Source organism: Phyllostomus discolor, chromosome 4 (genome assembly GCF_004126475.2).
Source record: "Phyllostomus discolor isolate MPI-MPIP mPhyDis1 chromosome 4, mPhyDis1.pri.v3, whole genome shotgun sequence".
In the NCBI taxonomy this organism is placed as follows: Eukaryota; Metazoa; Chordata; class Mammalia; order Chiroptera; family Phyllostomidae; genus Phyllostomus; species Phyllostomus discolor.
The window spans coordinates 70,865,706-70,891,479 of NC_040906.2; the positions used below are offsets into that span (position 1 = coordinate 70,865,706).

General features: G+C 44.8%; 2 protein-coding genes across 3 annotated transcripts in view; both read right to left on the reverse strand.

Annotated features, from left to right (window-relative positions):
* The window catches only part of LYPD6B (LY6/PLAUR domain containing 6B), a 162,518-nt gene extending 154,479 nt beyond the window's left edge, over nucleotides 1-8,039 (reverse strand). For both annotated transcript variants that reach the window (XM_036023517.1, XM_036023518.1), the window contains exon 1: nucleotides 7,814-8,039. The gene's annotated coding sequence lies outside the window, so the exon portion shown is untranslated. The remainder of the gene's footprint in view (nucleotides 1-7,813) is intronic.
* Nucleotides 8,040-18,656: 10,617 nt separating this feature from the next.
* Nucleotides 18,657-25,774, reverse strand: part of KIF5C (kinesin family member 5C) — a 151,176-nt gene continuing 144,058 nt past the window's right edge. The window contains exon 26 of the mRNA XM_028508771.2: nucleotides 18,657-22,564. The gene's annotated coding sequence lies outside the window, so the exon portion shown is untranslated. The remainder of the gene's footprint in view (nucleotides 22,565-25,774) is intronic.

A 25,774-nucleotide genomic window follows, 5' to 3' on the forward strand; every position in this document is an offset into this window, starting at 1 on the left:
AAAATATGTGAAGCAAAAAGTGATGAAACTAAAGTGATAAACAGAAAAAAATCTATAATTTTAGCTGGAGAGTCTAGCATTCCTCTCTGCCATTGATAAAACAAGTAGACAGAAAATAACTACAGACACAGAAGATCTGAACAATTCTATCAAGCAACTTGACCGTCTATCTCTGGAACATTCTAGCAGAATACACATTGGACAAACAATAGCAGAATACATATGCTTTTCAGAAGCTTTACCAAGATAGACTGTATTCTGGGCCATGAAACAAATGTGAACAAATTTTAAAGCATAGAAAGTAGGCAAATCATATTATGAGATAATAATAGAATTAAACTAGAAATCAGTTAGAGAAAGACTTCTGGGAAATTCCCAAATATGTAAAAATTAAATGACATAGTTTTAAAGAACACGTGGGCCAAGAGGAAGTCTCAATGAAAATGTTTACATGTTTTAATTCTAAATGAAAATGAAAATACACATATCAAAATTGTGAAACGCAGCTAAAGCAGTGGTTAAATGGAAATTTATAGCATTAAATGCTTATATTAAAATAAGAAAAATCTCAGATTAATAACATAAGCTTACTCTCGAAGAAAACTGACAAGTAAATTAAACCCAAAGCAAAAAGAAGGAAGAAAATAATAAAGAACAAAAATTGATTAAGTTAAAAACAGAAAAATAAAAGACAACATTAATAAAACCAAAATCTGGCCCTGGCTGGCGTGGCTCAGTGAATGGAGCTTGGGCTGCGAACCAAAGCATCGCAGGTTCGATTCCCAGTCGGGGCACATGCCTGGGTTGCGGGCCGTGACCCCCAGTAGCCGCACATGGATGTTTCTCTCTCTCTCTCTCTCTCTCTCTCTCTCTCTCTCTCTCTCTCTCTCTCTCTTTCTCCCTCCCTTCCCTCTCTAAAAATAAAGAAATAAAAAATCTTAAAAAAAAATAAAAAAATAAAACCAAAATCTGGATCTTTGAAAAGATCAATAAAATTGATAAACTTCTAGACATACTGAGTAAGGAAAAGACTGAAGACACAATCAACCAGTATCAGGGATGAACGGGGAACATCACTTTAGAGTCCACAGTCATTAAATGCATGATGTAACACTACCACAAACAAGCCTATAACCATAAATTTGATGACTTAAGTAAATCAATTCCTTGAAAGACAAAAACTATCAAAATATATCAAGAAAAAAAATAGGTAACCTGAATTGCAAAAAATTTGTATCTATTAAAGAAATTAAATATGTAGTTAAAAATCTTCCATCAAAGAAAACTCTAGGTTTCATTAATTCATTCTACCAAACACTGAAAAAAGAAAAAATACCAAATCTATGTATTTTCTTCCAAAAAATTCATCACAACCAACTGGAGTTTATCCCAGGAATACAAGGCTGGTTCAACATTTGAAAATCAATCAGTGTAATTCACCATATTAAATATAAGAAAAATTGCATGATCCTGTCAATAGATGGAGAAAAAGCACTCAACAAAATTCAAAACCCATTCATAATAAAAACTCAGTAAACTAGGAATCCAATGGCATTTACAAAAAACCTCAGCCACTATCATAATAGTGAAAGACTGTTCCCCCATGATAAAAAACAAGGCAAGATATTCTCCCTCACCACTCCTATTCAACATTGTTCTGGAAATCTTCGTCAGTGCAGTAAGACGAGAGAAAAAAGAAAAGGCGTCCAGATTGGAAAGGAAGAAATACAATTGTCTTTATTCATAGATGACATCATTATCTATATAGAAAATTCCAAAGAATCTACAAATAAGCCTCCTAGAACAAATAACTGACTTTATCAAGGTACCAGAATACAATATCAATATACAAAAATCAATTATATATCTATACATGCTAGCAACAATGGCAATCCCTTAAAAAACAAAATACTTAAGTATAAATATAACAAACCATATGCAAAACCTGTATCCTACAAGCTACTATACTGACAGAAAAATAAGGGAAAAAATGACATAAATGGAGACTTTATATCATGTTCATGAATGGAAAGACTCAATATTGTAAAGATGTCTATTTTTCCTAAATGAATTTATAAACTCAATACAATCCCTCTGAAAGTCCCAGAGGGAATTTTTGTGTATATTGACAAGCTGCTTCTACAATTTACATAACAAGGCAAAGAAACTAGAAGAGCCACAGCAATTTTGAAAAAGAATAAAATTAGAGGACTTGTACTATCAACTTTCAAAACTTTTTATAAAGTCAGTGATCAAGACAGTGTAGTGTTGGAACAAAGTAGACATACAGATCAATGGAACAGAGTCGAGAGCCCAGAAATAAACACATTTATGGCCAACTGACTTTCAACAAATGTGTCCAGACAATTCAAGTAGAGAAAGGAGAGTCTTTTAAACAAATGGTGCCAGAACAATTGAACTTCCACATGCCAAAAAAATTTCCTTGACTGAAACCTTACTCCTTATATAAAAATTAGCCCAAAATTGGCCATAGACTTAAGTATAAAACATAAAACTACGAAACTTCTAGACGAAAACAGAACATTTTCAAGACCTTTACTTAGGCCAAAAGTTCTTAGCTAAAACAACAAGTCTGTTCCATGAAAATATTGATAAATCGCCCTGGCTGGTGTGGCTCAGTGGACTGAGTGCTAGCCTGCACATCAAAGGGTCACTGGTTCGATTCTCAGTCAGGGCACAAGCCTGGGTTGCAGGCCAGGTCCCCAGTAGGGGACGCACAAGAGGCAGCCACCCATTGATATTTCTCTCCCTTTCTTTCTCCCTTCTTTCCCCACTCTCTAAAAATGAATAAAATCTTAAAATATATATATAGAGATAAACTGGTTTATCGAAGTTTTAAGCATTCTTCCCTGAGAAGCATACTGCTATAGGAATAAAAAGATAAGACACAGACCAGGAGAAATTGTTTGTAAATCATATTTCTGACAAAGAATAGAGAACCAGATTAACATAGAACTCTCAAAACTTGACAGTAAGAAAACAAACAAGCCCATAAAAACAGGTCACCAAACTCACCTCTGCATAACACTTCTTTGCTGTAAATTTTTATTTGAATATGTATATTTTTCGGGTCAGTTATGGATGCAAACCGTTCACCAATTTTCGTTTGTACCATACTGTTTGACGCCAAAATTAGGGTTTTGATCTCTGTTAACCTTTGATGTACTTAATATTGAATTAAAAAAAAACAATTAGTTTTCTTTGAACTCAGGAATAAAATTTCATGTAAGTCCTTAATAAACACACTACTTTTCTATCACATAAAATTGGCTCTTTCAACAACAAAAAAGGTTGTAACTTTCTGATTCATCAAACTTGTTTTCTTGCCTTTTATATAATGAACACTGAGCATGAATCACCACATTTCTAATCACTACCAAACTTCCTCCTTCCCCTGCTACCCAACTAAACAATTCTAGAACACAGCGATGAAAGAAGTGACCCTTATTTTCCCTTTGCTCCTATTTCTTCACTTATATCTCATCACCTAGTAGCATTCTTTGTAAGTCATTGTAAACCATGTTCGGGAACAATGTAAAGTACAACATACAAATTCAGCATGAAAGAAATCCTTTCAGATCAAGTTATTCAATATGGAAATATGTAACCCTCTTCTTCCAAGTGAACATGTGTGTTTTGTTTGTTTGTTTGTTTGTTTGTTTTGCCCAATACCATACCTGTTCATACTATATTTTTCTGCTGGCAATCAGAGAGATAACAAATCTTGAAGATTTTCTATGCCCTGCATGTTCCTTCTCTTAACCTTTTTTTTTCATTATAGTACTTCTCATCACCTGACATGAGAAACAGAACATTAATAAATGCCTCCTTCCTTCCAGTAAACTGTAAGCTACATGAGAACAGAGACTTTGTCTTTCTTGTGTATTCTTTTACCACCAGTACCCAGAACAGTGTCTGGTACACAGTAGATGCTCAATAAATATTTATGGAATGAATGAGTAGCCAACATATCTCTCTATCTCATTCCCGCACAGTCTTCCAGAGATCCTGGCTAGCCCATGGCAGTTCTGCTGATGGGAACAACAAAATATGCTGCCTTCCACTCCCTCCTTTCTGCCAGGATTAGTGACCAGGTCTTTTTGTCAACTTCTGTGCTCACTAGATACTGAGGACGGAGGACCATGAGAAGTAGCATCCATGGTTATCCCATCTAACTCCAAATGTCCACCAGTGCCCCATATCAAATGAAAACAAAAAGCAGCTCTCTCTCTATACTTCAGATGAAAACAGGCTAAATGCTTTCAGGGCAATAGACAGGCTGGCTTCCTACTAGACACAACTACCGAGTATTCACTCACTGGACTTAGAGTCCGCAGAACTGTTTTCTAGTTCAGGATCTGCCACTAACTGCATCCTCACCAAGTCCCCAGCCATTAGTTTAAAGACAGGTAACAATACTAAATTGAAGACATGATGCCAGGCAGCAGGGGAAAGGTGAAGTAGAGGTATTGGGGAGGCTGGGGAGTGGAAGGCACAGCAGAACCATCTGAGAAAACTTTTCAAACTACACACGGCCCATCCCTAAAGAACTGCACCCTAACCTACCCCTTGAGAATTGCCACCACAGGCTAAGTCTCTATTGCTGTTACTCATGAGAGTATGAAAAACTCAGAGAAACTTTTCTGGGTTTTGAATGTAAGTTCTTTGAGGAGTGGAACCAAGATTATGCTTCACAGCGATGTCCAGAGTGGTATCTAATGTGGAGTTCTCCTGTCTGTACCTGGGCTTCCAGTCTCAGCTCCTTCCTCCCCATCAGCCACACCATGCACAGGGTCCAGCAGAAGTAACTCCTGCTGGAGTGTGGTTGGTGGGGTGTAATAATTTATAGTTTTAATTTGAACATTTCAATACAATAAGACCAAAAATGTCTTATTGTAATGTTACAGAATTACATGCTTATGATTTAGTAAAAGATTTTGTAATAAAAGAGGGGGCGTTATTTGTGCCAGACCCTGTACTTCTATTGTGCTGAACTTCTCCTGACTGCCCACATGGGCCATGCCTTTCATCATCTGTGCCCACCTGTGGGAGACACGGGTGACTGCTTACCTAACAGTCCGAAAGGCAGTCTCACTTTCTTCCTTGCTAACAGAATTCCGATTTTGCTCAGATAGGGAGCATGGATGTGCTCAGGGAAAGTGAGCCCCTTCCCCAGCTCCAGAAGACTCCTTGGCCAAAACATTCACAGCCACCCTCTTCTCCTTTGCCAGTGACTGGTTTAGGGTGGGCATGTGATTATTCTGGCCAATGACACTTGGCCATGGCACATGGAACTTCTAGGAAATTTTGTCCTTTGTCATCTAGAGAAACACAAAGTGGCAAGCCCTGTCTCTTCCTTTCTGCTTTGGCTGTTATCAATTGAGCTCCAGTCACCCTGTTCCAGGGCAGGGAAAACCAGAGGAATCTTTGAGGAGCCAACCTAGAGCTGCGACTACTTTGAACTGCCTCCCTCCAGGCTTCTCACGCAAGATAGTAAAGTAATCTAAATAATGTCATTTGCAACAGAAAATGCCCTACGTGATACACTGCCCCATAGTCTGGGAAGTCCGTGCAACTTCTCCTACAGCAGCCCTACTCATCTCCAGTATAAAGGTCAACTTGGGAAGTCTTCACTATATGTCCAGGGAAACGGTCCCAGACACTGCCTTTCCAGATGGACTGTGAGCTCAAAGGCAAGCATTTTCACCCTTGGCAGAGGCCTTAGCCCATGTTGGGCATTAATTAAACATTGAATGAATAAATGAACAACAAAACAATGAATGAAAGGATGGATATGCAAGATGCCCTCACGCCTTGGATAAAGATTTGATGACTCACAGACAAACTATGACATCCAGGCTGTGTAAACTCTGCTGTAGACAGTTTTAGATGAGCAAAGAAAGGCAGAGACAGTGCAGTGGGCATGTCTATTTTTATCTGCCCAGAACGCAGCCTTCTCCTTGGGAACTGCCCCTCCCCAACCCCCAGCAGCTGGGGTGGCACCATCACAGTAGCTAAACTGATCTCCCTGGCACTGCTGGCACCTAAGCAAAGTACCCACTTCTACGGTGAAAGCCCACTGCCTGTCCACCAAGAAGGCTTGGCCCTGCTTGGGTCTAATATGTCAGTAAGATTTGCTATAATGACAGAGAAGGTAGAAGAAGACACTCTCCCCAGCCAACCCCACCCCACCCCACCCTCTCTCTGAAGGAGCAGATAAGCCTGGAGGTGCCAGTGGCATTTATCATTGCATAGTAAGAGCCAGTCAACACAGAGAGAAGAGCTGGGATATACTGTATTTTGCTGTGTATACTGCGCACTTTTTTTGTGCGAATTTTTGAGGGAAAAATAAGGATGCACATTATACATGGGTATAATGATTCTATACTGTGGGTTTAATAATCCCATGTATGATGTGCACAAACATGGTGCACATTATACACAGCAAAATACGGGTATATGAGAAAGAAGGAGCCCTGCAACTTGACAGGAGCTTTTGGATCTAACTATGCCTGAAGCTCAAACCCTCAGCCTTTTCCTTTATGTGACCCAATCCATTTCTCTATTGCATAAAGCAATTTCCATGTGAAGGAAATCCAACCCCAAGAAAAGAATTCTGCCAAATGTAATCATGAGAGCAGGCTGATAACACCCCTTCTATCTGCAGGGTCTGTGCACCTGCTCCTCATTCTCGGCCTCTAGAATGGCTTCAGGAGGTAAAGAAGCAGGGGCGGGGGAGCTGCCTATGAACAAGTCAGAGTGGTTAAAGAATAATAATAATAATTAAATTTAAATTTAAAATAAAATAAAGAAAATATTTAAAAGGCTTCCAGCCCCCCCCCAAAAAAAAACACACACACAGCCACCAGGCTCCCTCCCAGAAGAGGCTCCTGGACCTCCTTTCTGTTTAGAAATGTGTGGAGGCTTCTGGAAGTCATAAAGTGTTACATTAACACCTAAACAAAATAGGGAGAACTTTTTACTAAGCACTGTGTTATGTACTTTATGAACAGCATGTAACTTAAAGCTGTTCTAATGATTACAATACCCATTTTACCTTTGAGGAAACTGGGGATCAGCGAAGTTAAGTAACTTGCTCAAGGTAACACAGCTAGTAACTAACCACCATTCTAGAGTACTTCCACTTCGTCACCCTGATCAGCAGGCCCCGCGAGACGGAGAGCGCCCCTCCACCTCCACCTCTCACAATGCCCCAGGGCACAGGGACCTGCAGCCTTACAACCGAAGGCCCAAGGAGTCAGAGCAGCTTCGCACACTTAGCTTCTCTGGAAGCCCCAGGTAACCCATGTGTATTACTCAACACCAACACCAAAAGTAAAGAGCCTAGCTGAGAAGGCAGCAGCACTGGCGCGGGCCGCTGGGAAGCGCCGCAGATGGAAAGGCTGGAGCCCCCTTCCCTCCTCCGTCGGCCTGAACCCCTACACCAGCTCCGTGCTAGTCTCGGCAGTGCGGCCCCCAACCTCTCCTCTCCCCACCAGCACCACGGAAACAGTGCTTCCCGGGCCACTTAAAGCTCCACGCAGACCCCGCGTTCAGCGCGGCCCCCGGCTTCTGCCCCGTCCAGATGTGCGCAGCTGTTCGCCCTAAACCAGCGGCAGGATCCGGACCTCTCTGCTGTCTTGCGGCTCCCACGAGCCTCGCTCCCCGCGCCCAGCGCGCTGGACCGGGGTACTCCGCATTGCCCGCTACAGCCCTTCGGCGCCGCAGGGCTCCGATCCGCAGTCCCCCCGCGCCGACCACAGTCCCGGGTCCGCTGCGCCGCCCGGCTCACCTGCGCCTCCCGCGCCAGCCCGGCCCTCGGCGCACTCGCTCGGCTCCGGGCCTCGGCTCCCAGCGCGCCCGCAGGGGGCTGGCGTTGGCTGCGGCCACGCGGGGCGGGGCGGGGCGCGTCTCCTCCCCGCTCTGAGCCACCTGGGGCACCCGCAGAGGGCCGAGGCCGGACAGGTGGGCCCTGCGGGCCAGTGAGCAGCTCGGGGCTCCAGCTCGGCTGGGACACCTCACGGATCCTCCGCGGGGCAGAAGGGAGGCCCGGGCGACCTCGAGTTAAGTGACACCTGGTACCCTTAGTACTTGGGAGATGGCGGGGAGCCAGAGCCCCGCCTGTTCTCACGCAGCCTGGCTCGCTTATGGAATGGAACACAGCGGGAGTGAGCTGGACCCAGCTGAGCTGGAAGAGGGGGAGGCCAACCTCTTTCTATCATAACCGAGACCCTAGGGTGAAAATGACTGAGCCAAGGGCACAGGTCAGTTAGTGCAGAACTGGAAGAACTCAAAAGGCCTTTTCCAATCGTTCCACCCTACCCCATTCCCTCGTCACCCACCCCTCAAACGATCCCCCCTCTCTTGTTTTAATAATGGCATTAGGTCATAAATAAGATCATATCCGACGGTAATATCCTCCCCACTCCCCAGACTGCAAGCCCCAGATTGGGCAGGAACCTCACCTGTCCACTGTTGAATCACCAGAACCTTGGACAAGCCCAGGACAGAGTAGGTGTCCACTTAATAAACAAACGAGATGTGGCCCAGCCTTATGCTGACCATTCACATGAGGCCGGAGTGACTCACTCCCACTTTAGCAGAGACAGCCCAGGGTGGAGCAGCCGACTCCCAGGCCACCCATCCCTGTACTTCTTACCTGGCCTCCCACCCTCAGCCAAGCAGCATGTGGGAGGTCTACATTCCCAGGACAACTTTGTACCCTGTCAAGGAAATCTTTAACTTCCAGAAGTGTCACAGGCAGGGAAACTCGGACACTCTGGCCAGACTTGCAGTATGGCAACACTGTGACAAGTGTCCTGAAAATCCCACAGCTGGTGGTTTGAAGTGCTGGTGGGACCTGTAGCTGGGAAATCTTGGTGGGGACAGAACCTCTGAAGAAATGGGGCTTGGGTTTGTTACCCTGCTGTAATCTCTAATCTGAGACTTCTCCAGGCCTCTCAGAGGTCAAGTGTGACCCAAGCCATTTGCATTTACTGAGTCTCTAACAGTGCCAAAAGCAAAGACATGTCAAAATAGGATACTGAGAGTGTGATAATTTTGCGTGTTCCGTTGAACAAATGAAAGGGCTTCACGCACACACACACATACACGAGGTGATGTGTGATATTGCTGATTTCAAGACTCATTAAAGAAATCCATTTCAATAGCAGTACGGGGAATGCCATGTAACATTAAAGTTACAGTGGACAACATTCTTCTTATAACTTTCAGTACACCTCTGTGCCTGCATGTATTGAAACTCAAAGGCCATAATTGGAGACTATCAAGGTGGCTTGCTCCTTCCCTTCCCCCAACAATATGCTCAACATTCTCAGGCCTGGACCCCCTCATTCCCCCTCATCAGTGAGTCCCACGAGGATGAGTGTTGAAGATTCGGTGTTGCCTGGCTGGGCACGTCACGCTGGCCAAGGCCAACCCGGAAAAAAGTTGCAATGGATGCCCCACCTAGGTGTGCCCTACTCCAGCTGTCCTCCCTCTGCGGCAAGTGCAGAAGCTGGTGTCCAGGGTAGGGCTGTGGTAGGGCCTGCCCATCGGGACAGCCACTCGCACCAGCAGGTGGGGTTGAACTTGGGAGCTCCTCTGGGTCTCAACCATGTGAAATGGGCCCAGGCCTGTTGAGTGTTGGTTTCAGTCAGTGGAACATGTCATCCCCTGTGACTTAGGATCCTTCTGCTGCATGTGATGCTGTCTGGGCCATTCTGGTAAGTGATGCCACCCAGACAGACTGGCCTCGAATCATCAGGGAGGCACAAATTCTGCCCTGGCACACACTAGGGCTCCTCTTCCCTTGCCTTCCCTTCCCTCTCTTCTTCTTCTTCTTCTATCTCCATCTCTATCTCTATCTCTATCTCTATCTCTATCTCTACCCCTACCAGCGCTTCCTAAATATTGCTGGGGGTGTTCTTCAGGTATGCATTTTCCCCTTGGGAAATGTTCAGGTGTAAAAACAGGCAAGATCTCTGCTTGAAGGTCTTTGCTTGAAAGGTGTATCTGAAATATAAAGTTCTGGTACCATTGTGAGGTTCGGTGAGACAGTGCATGTGAGGTGCTTGAACACAGCGCCAGCCCAAAGCACCTGCTCAGCAAACAGTGCTCTTTCTGTCATTAATGTGGCTCTGACTAGAAGCCCGAAGAGAGCCAGCTGACGTCTGATGGACATTAAAGTGCCGAAGACAGGGACAAAATCATTGCTTGACTCTTGGGAATCTAGAATGAATTAACCCTTGCAAATAACTGTCTTACTATTCTCTGCTGAGCCCTAAGAAAATATCTGAACTAGAAAATCTTTGGTTTCTTGTCTATCTCTAGTTCTTTTATAATATCATGAAAGAGAAAGTATCCAAAGAGGAGATAATCCAAAGTATTTGGATTATTTAAGGAAATACTTCCTCAGGAAATACTTCCCTTCCTAATTTTTTCTACATTCACTGAGAACTCTATGTGTATGTTAATACTGGGTTTCATTTTCTGAGCATATCTTTTAATGCAGCAATGCACAGAAAGTTACTAGGATTTTTCCTGGCACATAATAACTACTCAACCAATCATAGCTAATATGAGAGAGATGTAGAGAAATGGCCCAGAATATTAAAGTTAAAAAGAGCTATGACTTCAGGTAGGCAAATCTGATAATCATGTGATTAGGTTACCCAAAGTTTTTAGTTCACTGGCTGTGGAATCAGACTGTTTGGGCTCAACTCAATCCACCACTTACAAGGCATGTTACTGTCTCTATGGCCCACTACTCTCGTCTGTAAAATGAAATCAATACTAGTATATCGTAGGAAAGCTGAGAGACACAAATAGAATAACCCTGAGTGAGCGGCTGCTTTATGACAGTTGAAGTTCCAAATTCTGAGGCTCTCAGAGCTGACTTGAGAGCAGGAATTCTTCATCAAAGGCCAGAGACCCCAAGGCTGGATTCAATATTTCGTGTCTGCATACGTTTTTCCTAAAGAGCACACCCACAGCTGTCCTCAGACTTGCAAAGAGGTTTGGGTCTCAAATATAATTAAAATTATGCTGCCTCCCAGGCTCAGCCAAGGGTTTTCGAGCTGGAAGACTCGAAGATCATGCAGACCACTGTTCCCAGACCTCTCTGGGGAGGAGGATCAGCTGGGCAGCTTGCTGCAGACACCAGCCTCTGCCCCTGAGAACTCGGATTCAGGGAGCACGAGGTTTTTGCGTAGGTATTCCAGATGCCACTTGCCTCTGGGCAGCCTAGAAACTGATCTCATCCAAACTTCTCATTTCTCAGGTGAGGAAACCGGCCCGGGGACCGGTTCAGTCTGAAACAGCTTCCATCCCGCACCTGCAAGGCCCTCCCTCCCCCCTGAGTGAGGCCCTCACCCCACCTGGACAAAGGGGGAGAAATAATTTTCCCTCCACAACCCAAGTTCACATGAGGAGCTCTCTAAAAATAAAACCAGGCTTTTTAAAAAGGAAAATAAAATGCGTAGGCACCTCTGTGTCAGCCCTTTAAATCCCAAGGAAGCCTAGACCTTTCTTGCCAGGACTACTGACACCTCACTCCGGCGCCCACCCGCCTCCACACACCCCCATCTCACTTTGCTATTTGAACAGCTGAGGCTATTCAGCTAACACTTTCAAGCGACATCTTTCAAAAATGTAGAGGCTTTGTTCTACTTCCTAAAGTCACAGGCGAATTACACACTGAACAGGGTATGTAATACCTTCAGTCTAATCCCATTCAGTCCTGTGAGGCCCACAGTGGGGGGCACCCCTTCCCTGGGGGACCTCGGCCAGGACTGAGTCTGGAGCAAGAGCAGGGCAGGCGGCGCTGCAGCGACAGTGGTGACAAAGTTCCATTTTCAGGGCTTCCCGGAAGAGTCAGCTCAAGCATTCTCAGACAAAATCCAGAATCTTCTCCTTTTGCCTGGTGAAGTTCTCTCCATGCTGGCCAATGGCAGCCAAGGGAGTATGTGTTTTGTTGGGGTTTTGATGCTCACCAGCCACAGGGTCCTGATGTAGCAAAAAGTTGAAATAACCCAAACTGTGTAGGGCATACGTGTCACATACCAGGCCAGGAAGCAAAATGCTGCAGGTTCATTTTCCTGAAAAGAGGACTATAAAAAGAGGCAGGCAGCCCCCTCGGGCCTGTGCTCCACCCTGAAGCTGGGCAGCAGATCAACTTTTCCAGACGTGTCTGACAGTAGCACTCTTCACACTCCTGAGGACAGTGGGTCAGTGCGTGCCGGCTCAGCTGTCTGAAATGCCTGCCGGGGATGTGCTTGCCCCCTTCACCTAGGTTTCAGAGCAAGCACTGAAGCATGGGCTACTCTCTGTGGCGCTGCTTACAAAATCACTGGCTACAAAAATGTCCAAATTGCTTTGTTGTTGTATTTTTTTAAGATTTTATTTATTTATTTGTAGAGAGAGTAGAAGGGAGGGAGAAAGAGAGGGAGAGAAACATCAATGCGTGGTTGGTTGCCTCTCACATGGGGGACCCAGCCTGCAACCCAGGCATGTGCCCTGACTGGGAATCAAACCCATGACCCTTTGGTTCACAGCCTGCACTCAATCCACTGAGCCACACCAGCTAGGGCTTGTTGTATATCTAACCCCAGGAAAGAAGTCCTTGATTCTTCCAAATTTACTTTTTACTTTTGGAGGCAACACAAACATAATGTTCATCTTTTTAATTTGTTAGTTTAAGGAGGAAATTAAATACCAGTATAGGGAAAAATGGTTTTGTTTTGTTTTGTATAAAATCAGAGTTTAATAACCATTAACACACCAAGCAAAATCTTCCTCAGGACCTTTGCATTTGCTGTTTCTTCTGCTTAGAAGATCTGTCTCCAGATCTTCTTCCCATGGCTGTTTCTTTCCATCATTCAAAGAAGCCTTTCCCAGGTTGAAAACAGGCCCAAGACACTTGCTCTCACAGCACTCAGTTTTCTCTTTACAGCATTTTAATGTCACTGAGTCATTTTAGAAAGTGGTGTTCACTGGCTTATAACCTGCCTCTAAGAAAATAAAGGCTTTGCCTTGTTTACCACTCCTCTCCCAAAGCAATGCTGAATACCAAATAGGTGCTCAAATATTTGCGGAAAGAATAAATGAATGCTAATATTTTGCAGCAAGTGTTGAGTTCCACGCATGAAGATTTCAGCTGCAGAGGCTGGATAACTCGTCGAGGCACCAGATTAGCACAGGGAGGGGCAGGAACTACTGGAACTCCAGCCTACAAACTGCAAACGTCCACTTGAGCACCAGGTGTCTGGCACATGGCACACACACAGCAAACAACTGTGGGAAAACACTTCCGCGATATAATAACAAGCGATGCTTGACCTAATGTCAAGAGACTCCCATTACTATCCTAGTGACTGTGGCTGGCTTCGAGGTTTGCAGGCCCAGGGCTGGTACAGCAGGGTGAACTCTGAGTCCAGTAAGGTGCTCTGGGCTCGGTCTCTCCAGGTGACTTGAAGAAGAGCCACTTAACATCATTGGGTGGATCCAGATGATTCCCACTGTCCCTTGTACCTTTCTCTGCTACTGTAAGTACTGGTGATAGACACTTTATGTTTTCAAGCTCTCCCTCATTTCCTGGCTCAATATAGTAAACTGAAAACCACTTTAAAAGGCATTGTTTATTTACAACATCTCATGGAGAAAACTGGGAACAGTGAAAATTGAAATGAGCAAGCCTTGGGCTGTAATATCAATAGAAGGAAACTGAATTCTAGAGCCAAAACAACCATGTGACCTTGGACAAGTTACTTGGCCTCTTTGGATTTTGTTTATTCACCTGGGTTTAAGTCCAAAAGGAGACAAGTATGAAGCAGAAGACATGAAACCAGTCCTCTGGTGTTTAGGCACAGCCAGCCTGCGCACCGAGGGCAGCCCCAGCCTGCCTGTGCCTCGAAGACCTGCCTCCGGTGCACGCCGAGAGGGGACACTTTCTGGCAGGGGGAGCAGACAGCTTGTGGCCAGATGCTGACACAATCCAAGCGTGCTCTTGTGTACCAGCTGGACTCAGGGATTCCATGAGCACATCTAACCTCACTACAGGAACTTCAGCTCCTGCACAGATGCAGCTGGGGGCCAGCTCTGCGGTGGCTGTGGGTGCCAGGAAACTGACCCGACCAGACTCGCCATCCAGAGTCAGGACGCTCAGGGCAGGGCACCTCGCAGGAGCACTGGGTACAAATGGCCACCAGGCACACAGTGTGGTCACTGGCCTGAAACCCTATTCAGGGTAGTTATTGGGAGGGTGGAGCATGTTCTCTGCCTATGAAATAGCCTAAGACAGCTTGTCCCCAAGAGGAAGGAGGGTGGAAACGTGGGGAAATTAGAAGAACCCTAAACGTTGAGCTGCATGAGATTGGACCTCATGGGCAGAAGCAGACCATCCTGTCTTCTCTCGTTCTTCCTTCTCTCCTGCCGAAGTAAAGGTGCTGACAGGTGAAGGTGCAGCTGGGGCCAATGTGAAAATACCTTCTTCTTGGAAGTTTTTGATAGCACAATCCCTTACCCTTGGGTAGAACTTTTATAGAATTTTGGTCCACCGTTTCTCACCTGAGCCTCACAACACACTGTGGCTAGTGGAAGGCCGCGGGCTACAGGATCCCTCGTGCAGACACGGTCACAGAGATGCTGTGTAGTTAAACAACTTGACTGGGATCCCACGGCCCACCGTGGGAGTTATTGTCAAACCCAGTATCCAACATCATCTTTCTTTCCATTTTGGAACTGTGGTTGAAAAAGTGGCCACACACTAAAGCTGACAACCTCAGATGAGGCCCGAATGGAGGGCCTTACAAACTCAAGAGGCCTAATGTAACCACACCGCATGGTCTGAAATTAAAACTTCCTAACTAAAAGTGAGTCACGGCGGGTAGTCGTGTCCTAGGGCAGTTTCTCCCTTGGCAAAGGTCAATCTTTACTGAGCCTGTCTGCTGTCCTTTTTGCATCGAGGATAACATACCCTCAGAATGTCAGAGTAATCCCCTTTCTCCAGACCCCTCAGGGCCCACTCTCCCACCAGAACAGGAGGCCAGAGAACCGGCCATTGTCACCTGGCCGCCCCACCCCTGCGTACCATCCCCACACACTGTAAATGTTAACTACCCTGAACCTGACATTGTAGAAGATGTGTCTACACATTTTTTCATGTAACCTCCTTATGTCTCCCCCTATGGTTCTGATGTATAAGAGAGAAAACTGCCATTTTTCAGAGCATTTTCTCAATCTGTTGAGATTTTGCTTCCCAGCAACTGTCATCCGTTTGGCTGGAATAAACTCATAAAACTTCTCTACAGGTTTGGACGTCTCTCATGTCAACAGAATTATAGAATGCTTCCAACTGAGGTTTCCACTTCAGGATGGTTTGAAAGCAGTAGGCGTTGATCTCTCCCGGGTGGCACAGTGCGAGTCGCACTCTCGCACGGTGCTGGGCAGCGGCAGCCCCCGGCCAGGCAGATGCCCTGGAGGCTGAGCCCTCTGCAGTGTACTGTTCTGGACATGTCTGAGTCAGCTTCAGTAGGTTGGATGTGCAAGTGTATTTTCAGCTTAGGATATTTTCAACTCACTATGTGTTTACTAGGACATAAGCCACTAGTAAAAGAGTTGGTATGTGCTTGGCAGTGTCACTGCCTGGCAGTCAGTGCACCGGGGGGACTTTGCTATTGCCTACATGCCCCAGAAGGGGCTTTGCAGAGCAGCAAAGACGCCTGGGTTGGGGGGTCGGGGTCTGTTGGCACTGTGTGGAGTTAGCATCTTTTGGCCTAGAAAAATCTGCCCTCAACCTGTCCTCAACCCTGCAGCACCAACAGCATCCTCAGACAGGGGAGGTGCAGGTAGTCTGGTAAAGGGGGGACTCCTAGAAGATCCCCGCTTGCACTGTTTCCACCTGTTCGTGTAGTTGAACTTGCATATGCAGGTGTGGTATGATTGGCATGTTTACTTGTCCTAAACCTAAAGCACTAAAATGAGATCCTATCAATCATCACGACAGGGTGGGAGGTGAGGTAGGGGGCAGCCATTATCAGCAGGGCTCCCTGAGCAGCCTCCTCCGGGGTCTCACAGGCCTGGGGACCAGGAAAACCCTCCCAGTGCCCCTCCCACACAGCAGGCTGAGATGGGGCAAGAGACCCTTGCTTTATTTTAGCTTAAGAAGCAGGGGAGCCGTGTCTGGTGTGGCTCAGTGGGTTGAGTGCCAGCCTACGAACAGAAAGGTTGCAAGTGCAATTCCTGGTCAGGGCATATGCCTGGGTTTCAGGCCAGGTCCCCAGTTAGGGGTGTGGGATAATTAACAAATGTTCCTCTCCCTCACTTTCTCCCTCTCTCTAAAAATTAAAAGAGGTGGGGATGGAATGCAGATTATGTACTTAAAAATGCAACCAGAGGTAGTTAATGTCCTAAAGAGAAAAAAGTTACCATGGATAATGTTAAATTCTTACTACACTTGTTTTAAGTGACTGCCTCACTTCTAAGAGTCTGCTACTTATGGAACAGATTCTGACAGCTGTGCTGCTGCATCAGCTTTCTCTCAGGACAACCCCCGCCCCCACCAAGGCATCCTCCTTTGTTACTATTTCGATGATTCTTTCCTAGATACATCTGACAGCTTAAAGTGATTCAATGATGTCTTAGATGACTATGAAAGGAAGAAACACAGAAACGTTGTGAAGGTATAAAACTTTGTATCAGTTCTTTCCAAAAGGATTTTTTTGAGGCTTGTACACACACACACACACACACACACACACTGCATTATTCTGAGAGGCAGTGTTACTAGCTGCCAAAGCACAAACCTTGGGACCAGACAACCTGGGTTTGTCTTTTCTCCTCCTCCTCCTCGTAGCTGTGAGACTTGAGCAAGTTACTTAACGTCTCTGTGCCTGTTTGCTCCTGGGTAAAGTGGAGATGATAGCACTTACCTCATGGGGTTATTAGGAGGATTAGATGGATTAATACACGTAAAGCACTTAAAACAGTGTCTGGCACATGGCCAGAAGAGTCTCTCGCATTACTTTCTGAGCATTGGGAGGTTCTGGTGGTGTTACATGTCACCCCAAACAAGTGTGCCAATTGCTCCAATGTCATTTATGCCTTCTGAATAAGTGAACTGTGGTTGTGGTGAAGTTTCTGAAAGGCTATGAGAACTGCGGCAGGGTTCGGAAGGTGCTGAATGGGCAGAGCTCCCGCACAGAAACTCTGGGTGGACCCGAAAGTCTTCTATTACTTTGAGCCCAACTTAACTACACAGAAATTGGTGTTTTCTTTGCAAATTGGATAAAGAACCACCAACTGCCAAAGGGAAAGTGAAAATCCCATGGCTCAGGGTGCCTTTTGTCAAACGAGCCCACATTTTCGTCTGATGTGTCACCTGAGAGATTCCTCCTACTTCTGTTACTTTGTTATGTACATAAGACAAATCACAAGATGTAACCTGTCACAACTGCTGGAATTAAACCTGCCATTACACACGTCCCCGGTAATTGCCTTTGCAGATTATAGCTTCAGTTCCACATTCTCCCACAGATGCTCCAAGCCCTGAGCTTCCAAAGCATGGCCCAAATACCACTCGCAGCACGAAGGAGCAGGAGAGGTACAGGAACCCAGGGAGCAGCAGGGGCCCTGCCATTTGTTCGGAGACCTGTGGGGTCCCTTCCCATTGATATTGAAATTTCTTTTGTAATTGGGTTCTTTCAGAGGACTGCTTTCCCCTTTTAAATAAGCCGGCTTCAGCCTAAAAATTCATCCACCCCATTTGTAGTTTTACTACATAAGTCACCTTTAACAAACTGATACTTAGAAACTGCCTCTTCCAATTTCTTTGGAAAATAACTATTTCAGTAAAGATGGAAAAGACATCATTAAAGTGTATCATTTGCAGCACCCTCAATTCCACTGACAAAATGTTCATTTGGCACCCATCCTTCCCATTTTTAACTCTCTGGCTCCTGTGCACCATTAACCAAACCAACAAGAGTGACGGTGTTTACATACACAACGCCATGAGTGGCCCAAGGATTCCACGACCCGAGGTGGGGAAGCCTCCTTGTTGAGAGCAGATAAAAACAATTCTGTTCTGCCATTTGCTCGTCTCCAAAGGCTCCCAGCATCCCCTTGCAAGATCTCAGAACTGCACATTAATACTACTAATCAGGTTAAATGGAAATACACACACCCTAACCCTTCTCAAAAGATGCCAATAATCTTTCAACATACACAGAGCTCCAATGCATTAGTTGAAGGATGCCGATGTTCTAAAACATGTTATTAGAATAAGTGCCTTTCTCGGGCAAGAAGAAATTCAGCTAATACACTTGGGCGTCTACTGAGCTTTAACTCAATCCTCCTTTTTAAAAAGTTCACGTTTATTTACATCAGTTGCTATCTTCTGAGTGCTAAAGGAACAAATGTCAGGTTTTCTAACAAAAACAAAAACAAAAACCCACAGATATTCAGGCCAAAGGAAAGACAAAGAAAGAGGTCAAGGTTGACTTTGGTCACGCTTTGCATTTGAGCTCCAGCCCAATGACATGACTTCCTGAGGCCAGAACACGGCTCCTGCTAACATTGCACTGGGGCCTCACATGAGAGTGCTTTTTGGGTGACTCAAGTAAGAAAACCAGACCAGCCAAAGGTTAAGTCAAGTTTATTTTCCACTTTTAGTATTTTTCAAATTATACAACATGCAGTCTGCCAGAGTATCCATACATCTTCATTGTAGAACCTAGAAGAAACCAAAATTTTCCATGGGCCGGGGAGGGTTACTTCTTGATCTTTTGTTACATGTACTATATTACAGCATCACCACTTGATATAAACTGCCATTTTCCCCTCCAAACCACCAAAACAAGTTTGCCCACAACTTTGTAAATGAGAGCTACTGTACAGATACATAGAGCCCAGAGAACACACATCGGCAGTACACACTACATACTTTACAAACTAGACAGGAATAATTCTACAGAATGCCCTATTCCCCTCACATCTGCACACAATGGCAAGTATTTGAAACTGATACACGATCTGTAAATGTGTAAGCAGACTCCGTGGAGCAGCACTTCCTTGGGGATAGACCTGGCCCTTGCTCAGCACTTCATAAAAGTCCAAACTGCAGTGTTAAAGGAGGCCATCGTAGACTGTGTTGCCTCCTTCAACTCGCTTGAGACACGCAGGGTGAGACAATGGAGCGAGCGGAGTTTCCTCCCCCAGCCCCCGCCAAGGACAACTTCCCCAGCATGCCCCGCAGCCCGTGTCCGTCTGTCTCCCGCCCTGCTGAAAGACGTGCACTTCGGAGAGTGGGGAGAGGGGGCCGCTGAGAGCTTTTATTTGCTTCCAGTTATTCCTGCAGGAAAGGAGAGCCGATCAGTCCCTCTGTGCAGGGACTAATGGCGTGGTCTGGCCTTGGGCAGGAGCATCGGTTCCTTACATGAATTTAGGGCTTCATAGTACACTAGATGCTGCATTCTAGACAGACATTTTCACTTCTCCATTTACCCCAGTATTTCTATGAACTCTAATTTCTTAATCACATGATACTACTTCCTTTAAAAGTCTTAATCTACACTTAATGTTCTCCTCACCACCTGCCATTTGACAAAAGCACACTGTACAGTATTTTTGAAGAGATAACGCATTTGTACAGAAGTCTCTGGTAACTGACCAAACACATTTGGCATCACTATATTTTAGTTTCCAACCATAAATCTTGATATCTCAAATAGCATTCCTCTAATTTTAAACAACCCACTATCCTTCAGGTAGGAGAGCATCTGTATAAACCATTCGGAATTCCCTTCTGGAATCAAAGAGTAAACATTCAAGAAGAGGTGTGAAACATACAATTACATAGAGGAGAAAAGCCCCTGCACACACACACACACACACACACACGCTAGCAACAGCAACATACAATCAAAATACAGCCATAGGCTTAGCCATTCAGATGTGTGGTTTTTTACATTTAGAGTCCAAGTGCAAAGGAGAAACGGCCTAGAAAAATTAAAATCACATAAACGTGGCTTTTTTAAACAAGTGGCCCACAGAGTATATGATCTCAATATCAGCTATTACACAAAGTAATACTTAGGGATCCATTTGAATATACTGCATAATCCATTCTAATAATCTGCCTACCTATTAGTCACAGTGTAGGAAAATTAGTTTAGAGGTCCTATAAAGATCAAAGCTAGGTGAACTGACTGGCTGATCAGCAACTAGCAGAGGTATCTTTAAGAGACATCAAAGCCAACTTTCTCTGTCAATAAAAGTAAAGTGAATTTTGTGAGTGCCTTATGGAGATCAAGAAATGTAGAACTACAAGTGACTGTTTCTTTGAAACATAAAAGGGCCAAGGGATTCTTTAGAAATAGAAAAGGGGTGCCCAGGAAAAAAATTACTTCAGAAAAAAATCTTAAAAAATTAGCAAGTGAGCCAAAAAGAAATTACTGAGCTTTGTTCAATTTCCAAACACAAAGTAATACAGTTGCATAATAGACAGTAATGGTGTGACAGTTATTAGTTGGCAGTCTTCTCAAAGACCCATGTTTTAGTTTCTGAAATTCAAGGCAAGTCAGAGTCTATGGCGGGTATCACACCTGCTCAGGTTTGCAGCACCTGCCCTGCCAGGCCCTTCTGTCAGACCGCAGCTAGCAACTGGGCGGTTTATACTGCACAAGTACTGGTGCCAACATACAATCAAACAGAAGAATCTAAAAAATGCAAAGAAATGCAAAACTGTCATCTTCACCAAATAAATACTTCAGTAGGATTTATCCTCTGTTCTCCTTACTTCCCTGCAAAACGAAACACACATAAACAAAGTGCAACATTTAACAGATAAATAAAACAGCTCTGCTTTGTTAGGGAATTTTATACAAGAGTTTGGAGGTCAATTCAGGCCTTAGTGCTTTGTTCTCCCTCTCTCTCTCACACACTCACACACACACACACACCTGGAACTATCTTCCATCCACACACAGCCACTAGAAAGCCCAGTGTCTCCCCCACATACATTCTATCCCAGTGGTGACAGCAGCAGGGACAGTGCCAGCTTGCTCATCTCGGGCAGGCACAATAGGAGGGTGGGTGCTTTCACCAAGTTTGGTTTGCTTGTCGCTGACTTACCCTCAAATTTGTTACAGCAGTAGCAGCACAGAAGGCCAAGTGAATTGAATCTTTGTCAGCTTCCCTGAAAACTTTACTACTTAAACTCCACCACTTTAATATGCACAACAGGAAGAGTTGATTCAGCTTTAGATTCATGTATTTGAATACAGCAATAGCTAAATATACAAAAAGTCATCTATATTGATTTCTTCTAACTGCCTAAGAAGCTGAAACCTACTGTTTTCGGACGATAAGACACACCCCCCTCCACTTTGGGAGGAATAATGGTTGTTAATGCTGCTGTTGACTTCTGTTTACATTTACATTGGTGAAATAGTATGTTATTTATGTTATTAAATATTTTACCACATTTTTTGCTTCAAAAAAGTTTTCCCTATTTTCCTCTTCGAAAACCTAGGTGTGTCTTATGGTCAGAGAACTATGGTACCTATCTGATGCCAAAGAGAGAACTCGGTCAGAATGAGGAGTTAAAATAACAACTTATTCATAGGCACAAAAAATTGTCAATTACTTTCTCCCCAGGGCTTCCTCTTTCAACTGCAGGAATGATCCTGGATTTCGGCAGCAATACCCCCTCCAGGATTAAGATGGCTCCCTGGAGAAGGAGGCCGGAGGAGGAGGCCATCCGGATGCCAGCTCCAACAGGATCAGGGAGGAGGGGGGCAACCCCATTTCCACTCACCCGACTTTGCAGCATTCCTAGCACTTTGAAGGGGTGACGTTCATACTGGGCTGGCTGAGACTAGTTGCTGCAAGTTCAATAGCAAGCAGCTCAGAGGTGAATTTTATGACTTTTTGCATTCACATAGATGTGTTTGAATGAAGAAATTCTACATTGCTACTGCCAGGTTGTTTTTCTGCCTTGAAGAAGTTTGCTTTGCATTTTAACAGGTGCCATACTAAAAGGTGTATTTTACAAATCCAAAGGTGAGACCAGGGTATTCAAAATGCTTCCTTGGAGTTATTTTTTTTTTGGAAAAGTGTTCAGAATGAAAATTTTGAACCCTGTAGCAGCACTTTTTTTGTTCCCTAAAAATATAAAGTGTTTATTTTACAGGAAACCAGACCGTTGAGGCAGAGCGTCACCACTGCCCCGCGGCACTCGGTCGCCTCCCCGGGAGTGGCACGTGAGGGCGTGTGAGAGGGGAGGCTCCAGGGGCCGCAGGGAGGCCCAGTCCACAGCAGCAGTTCCCGAAGTCGTGGGTCTCCTGCAGTCGTCCCCTTCTGGCTGCTCGGGAGGACAGGAGCCCGAGCACTCATCTGTACACAGAAATTCTACGCGGTTCAAGCGCCTGGACCGGCGTACTGCAGGGGGCTGGGGAAGCAAGTGTAAGAGGGGATGGAAGTTGTGTAGGAGAAAAAAAGGGATTGGTGATTAATTTAGTCCTTGACATGCTATGTGGAGTCATATCTGTTGAAAGAGAACCAAAAAGAGAACACGGGTATTAGAAACAGTGGAAATTCACTCTTCATAAATTTTTTAAAAATTCTAGATGTTCAGATGAGAGATGTGCAATAGAAATATTATGCAAGCCACATAATTTTAGATTTGTAAGTAACCATATTAAAAAGTAAAAAGAAACAGGCAAAATTCATTTTAATTATGTACAGGGTGAAGCAAAAGTAGGTTTGCAGTTCATGTGGGAAATACTACAATAATTAGAAAGTAACAATACAAGAATAAACTGTTTCACGTACTCACAACTGTAGACCTACTTTGCCCCACCCTCTATTTCATTTAACCCAATTTATTCAATACATTATCATTTCGATACACAAGCAGCATTACATGTTGAGATGTTTTACATTATACTATCACCACTGAGATCCCGCACAGCCTTTTTTCCAGCATTTGTGGTCCAGCATATCTTTCACCCTCTTAGCACATCTCAGTTTGGACTTGACCACACTTCTCGGTAATAACACGTGGCCAGTGGCCTGTGGATTGAACAGCACAGACTCCTACTTACTGCTTTCTCTCTAAGTGTTTTGCCCTAACAAGTCTCTTCCAAAAGTCCCTATCTATTGCCTCAGATGGGTGGCCCAGTTGGTTGGAGCATCACCCCATACACTGAAAGTCTCTGGGTTCAATCCTTGGTCAGGGCGCATACGGGAGGCAACTGATCAATGTTTCTCTGTCACTTCAGTGTCTGTCTTGCTTTCTCTCTCTCTTCCCTCCCACTTCCCCTCTCTCTAAAATCAATAAACATATTCTCAGGTGAGGATGAAACAAAAAGTCACTATCTATTGAAACAATAGATATTCAGAGAAACATGATGCATTTCCTCATTCCTAGGGGGAACTCAAACACCATTTCTCACTTGCCCCTAACTCAGGCTGTCTCTCCAAGAAAGAGGCTCCCAGTCCTGACAGGCAGGTTTCACCCACACAAGGTCCTGAGATTGCCCAGTAGAGCGCCCCCCTTTCATCTCACACCACTTCCCACCAGAGGCTCCTCAGGTCTCTGGGATGAGAGTCCAGACTATCCCGCACAGAGGCCAGCCCGTGAGACCAGCTCCAGTAAACTCAGTTTTCTAAAAGGAACTGAGTTTCCACTTCCTTACACCAGCCCTTAGTCCTCAAACTCTCTGTGATCTTGCCAGTAGGTTATAGGTGGGTGATAGCAGAGCTCGGTGGTTGTGGGGTTGGGGGGAGAGGAAGGAGTGGGCAGGGCCTCAGCCCTGAGAAGCCCATGGGAATTGCCCATGGCACAGGAAATATGACGCTAAGGAAAACCCAACTGCTCTTAGGATAAGCAAGTGTAAAAGAAAACGAAAATTATGAAGAATGGGGAAAAACAGGATTATAAGAACCTGACAGATACTGCTTTCTGGGGTTTTTTGCCTTAGAAGGCTTCTAACCACATTTAGTGCTTAGCTGTGGTAAATGTCTCAGATTCCTGCTGTATAATGCTCTCTTCTCTCCTTCTTTTTCTCCTCACTCTCCTGACTCATGAGTTATAATAATGTAAGCAACCTCACATATTTTGTATAAATAAGCAGGATATAAATTATAAATAAATAGAAAAATCAGAGCATGCAACGGGATTATAAAAGCAGATAAGAACATAGTGGGTAAAAAAGAATATTACTATAGAACAAAACTGAATAGAAAAAAAGAAAGAACAGTTTTGTGTTTTGATTTTTTTTAAAGAATATCACCTCCATCTTGACACAAATTTCATCTGGGGAGCTTCTTTATTAACTACCATCTCTGGCTCCAACAGTGTAATTGCTCACAATTACAATGGTTCCATTAAAAATGGTCCAAACAACCATATAGGGTAATATAGTCACATCATTTCACAGGTCACAGAGAGATAGGTCTTTCTCTGGGAAGAACATCTTTAATGTGTGGCCATTCTGGTGAGATTCCGTGCTCATGGCGAGGGCCAGAAATGGAAAACCTCTCAAGCACAGTCACAGTTGTCACTTAAATCCACTGTGAGCTGAAAACCAATAGGCCCAGGAACGCTTTCTGAAAACCACCACGGCAGTCCCCTTTCCCTGCCCTTGCGTGTTCATTTTTCCACACACATTCTCTTAGAGTCACTAAGGGTCTCCCGGGTCGGATGCGATGGTCTTCCCGTGTGCCCGGAGGCAGGGAGGTGCTGGGCACATACATACCTCCAATTGTAGGACTGGGGCTTAACCCAGTGCCTGCAGCCACGCCATGCGGACAGAGCCTAATGTTAGACTCACACAGGCAGCCCCAGTACCTGCAGCAGACCATGAAGTGACACAACTTCCACCAGAAGACCTTTCATTCAAATCCCCCACCCCGCCATGTGCAAGATTCAGCACGTTTTGGCTGACAGTGGGGGAGAAACGGGGCCACAAAGGAGGCCTAACCTGCTCAGTTTAGTCACCTCAAGGAGGGCAAGAGAGAACGGAGATTGTGACAGGTTGCCAAAAGGAAAAACACAAGAACTCCACCAATGAACTATCCCTCATTACAGGTTGTTCTTCTTCATTCTGAGTTAAAGATCTTTATGTACTGTGTGCCAAAGCAGTCTTTCCAGCAGGCCCCCAAAACCATATTCAACTAGATACTGCCATTCATCTCCTGACAACCTGAATGCTCATCTTCTCAGATAAGATTGGGAGGGAAAATGGCTATAACTTATAAAGGTAAATGGGTTAGTCTCAGTAGAAACTGTTTCTGACTGTTCTGATCACACAGACTGGCCTCCAGGACAGGCTGGCAAATCTTGAGGACATTTAAAACCCAGTTTTGTTGCCCTGGCTAGGTGGCTCGCTTGGTTGGAGCATTGTACCAAAACCAAAAGGTTGCGGGTTTGATTCCCAGTCAGGGCACATACCTAGACTGTGGGTTTGATCCCCGGTCCAGTCTGAGTGCTTATAGGAGGCAACAAATGGATGCTTCTCTTTCTCACTTTCTTTCTCTAAAAGCAATAAAAAAATGTCCTTGGGTGAGGATTTAAAAAAAAACAAAACAAAAAAACAACAACCAGTTCTGCTGACCCTCTGAGAGGGTTCAGAATTGTCACTCACTCACCTAAAAGCAGGTTACTGGACCAAGTGACCTGACTGGACTGTCCCTGGGCCCCTTCCAAACTAGAGATGGTAACTCAGAATGGCAATGCGTGACCAGATTTAGA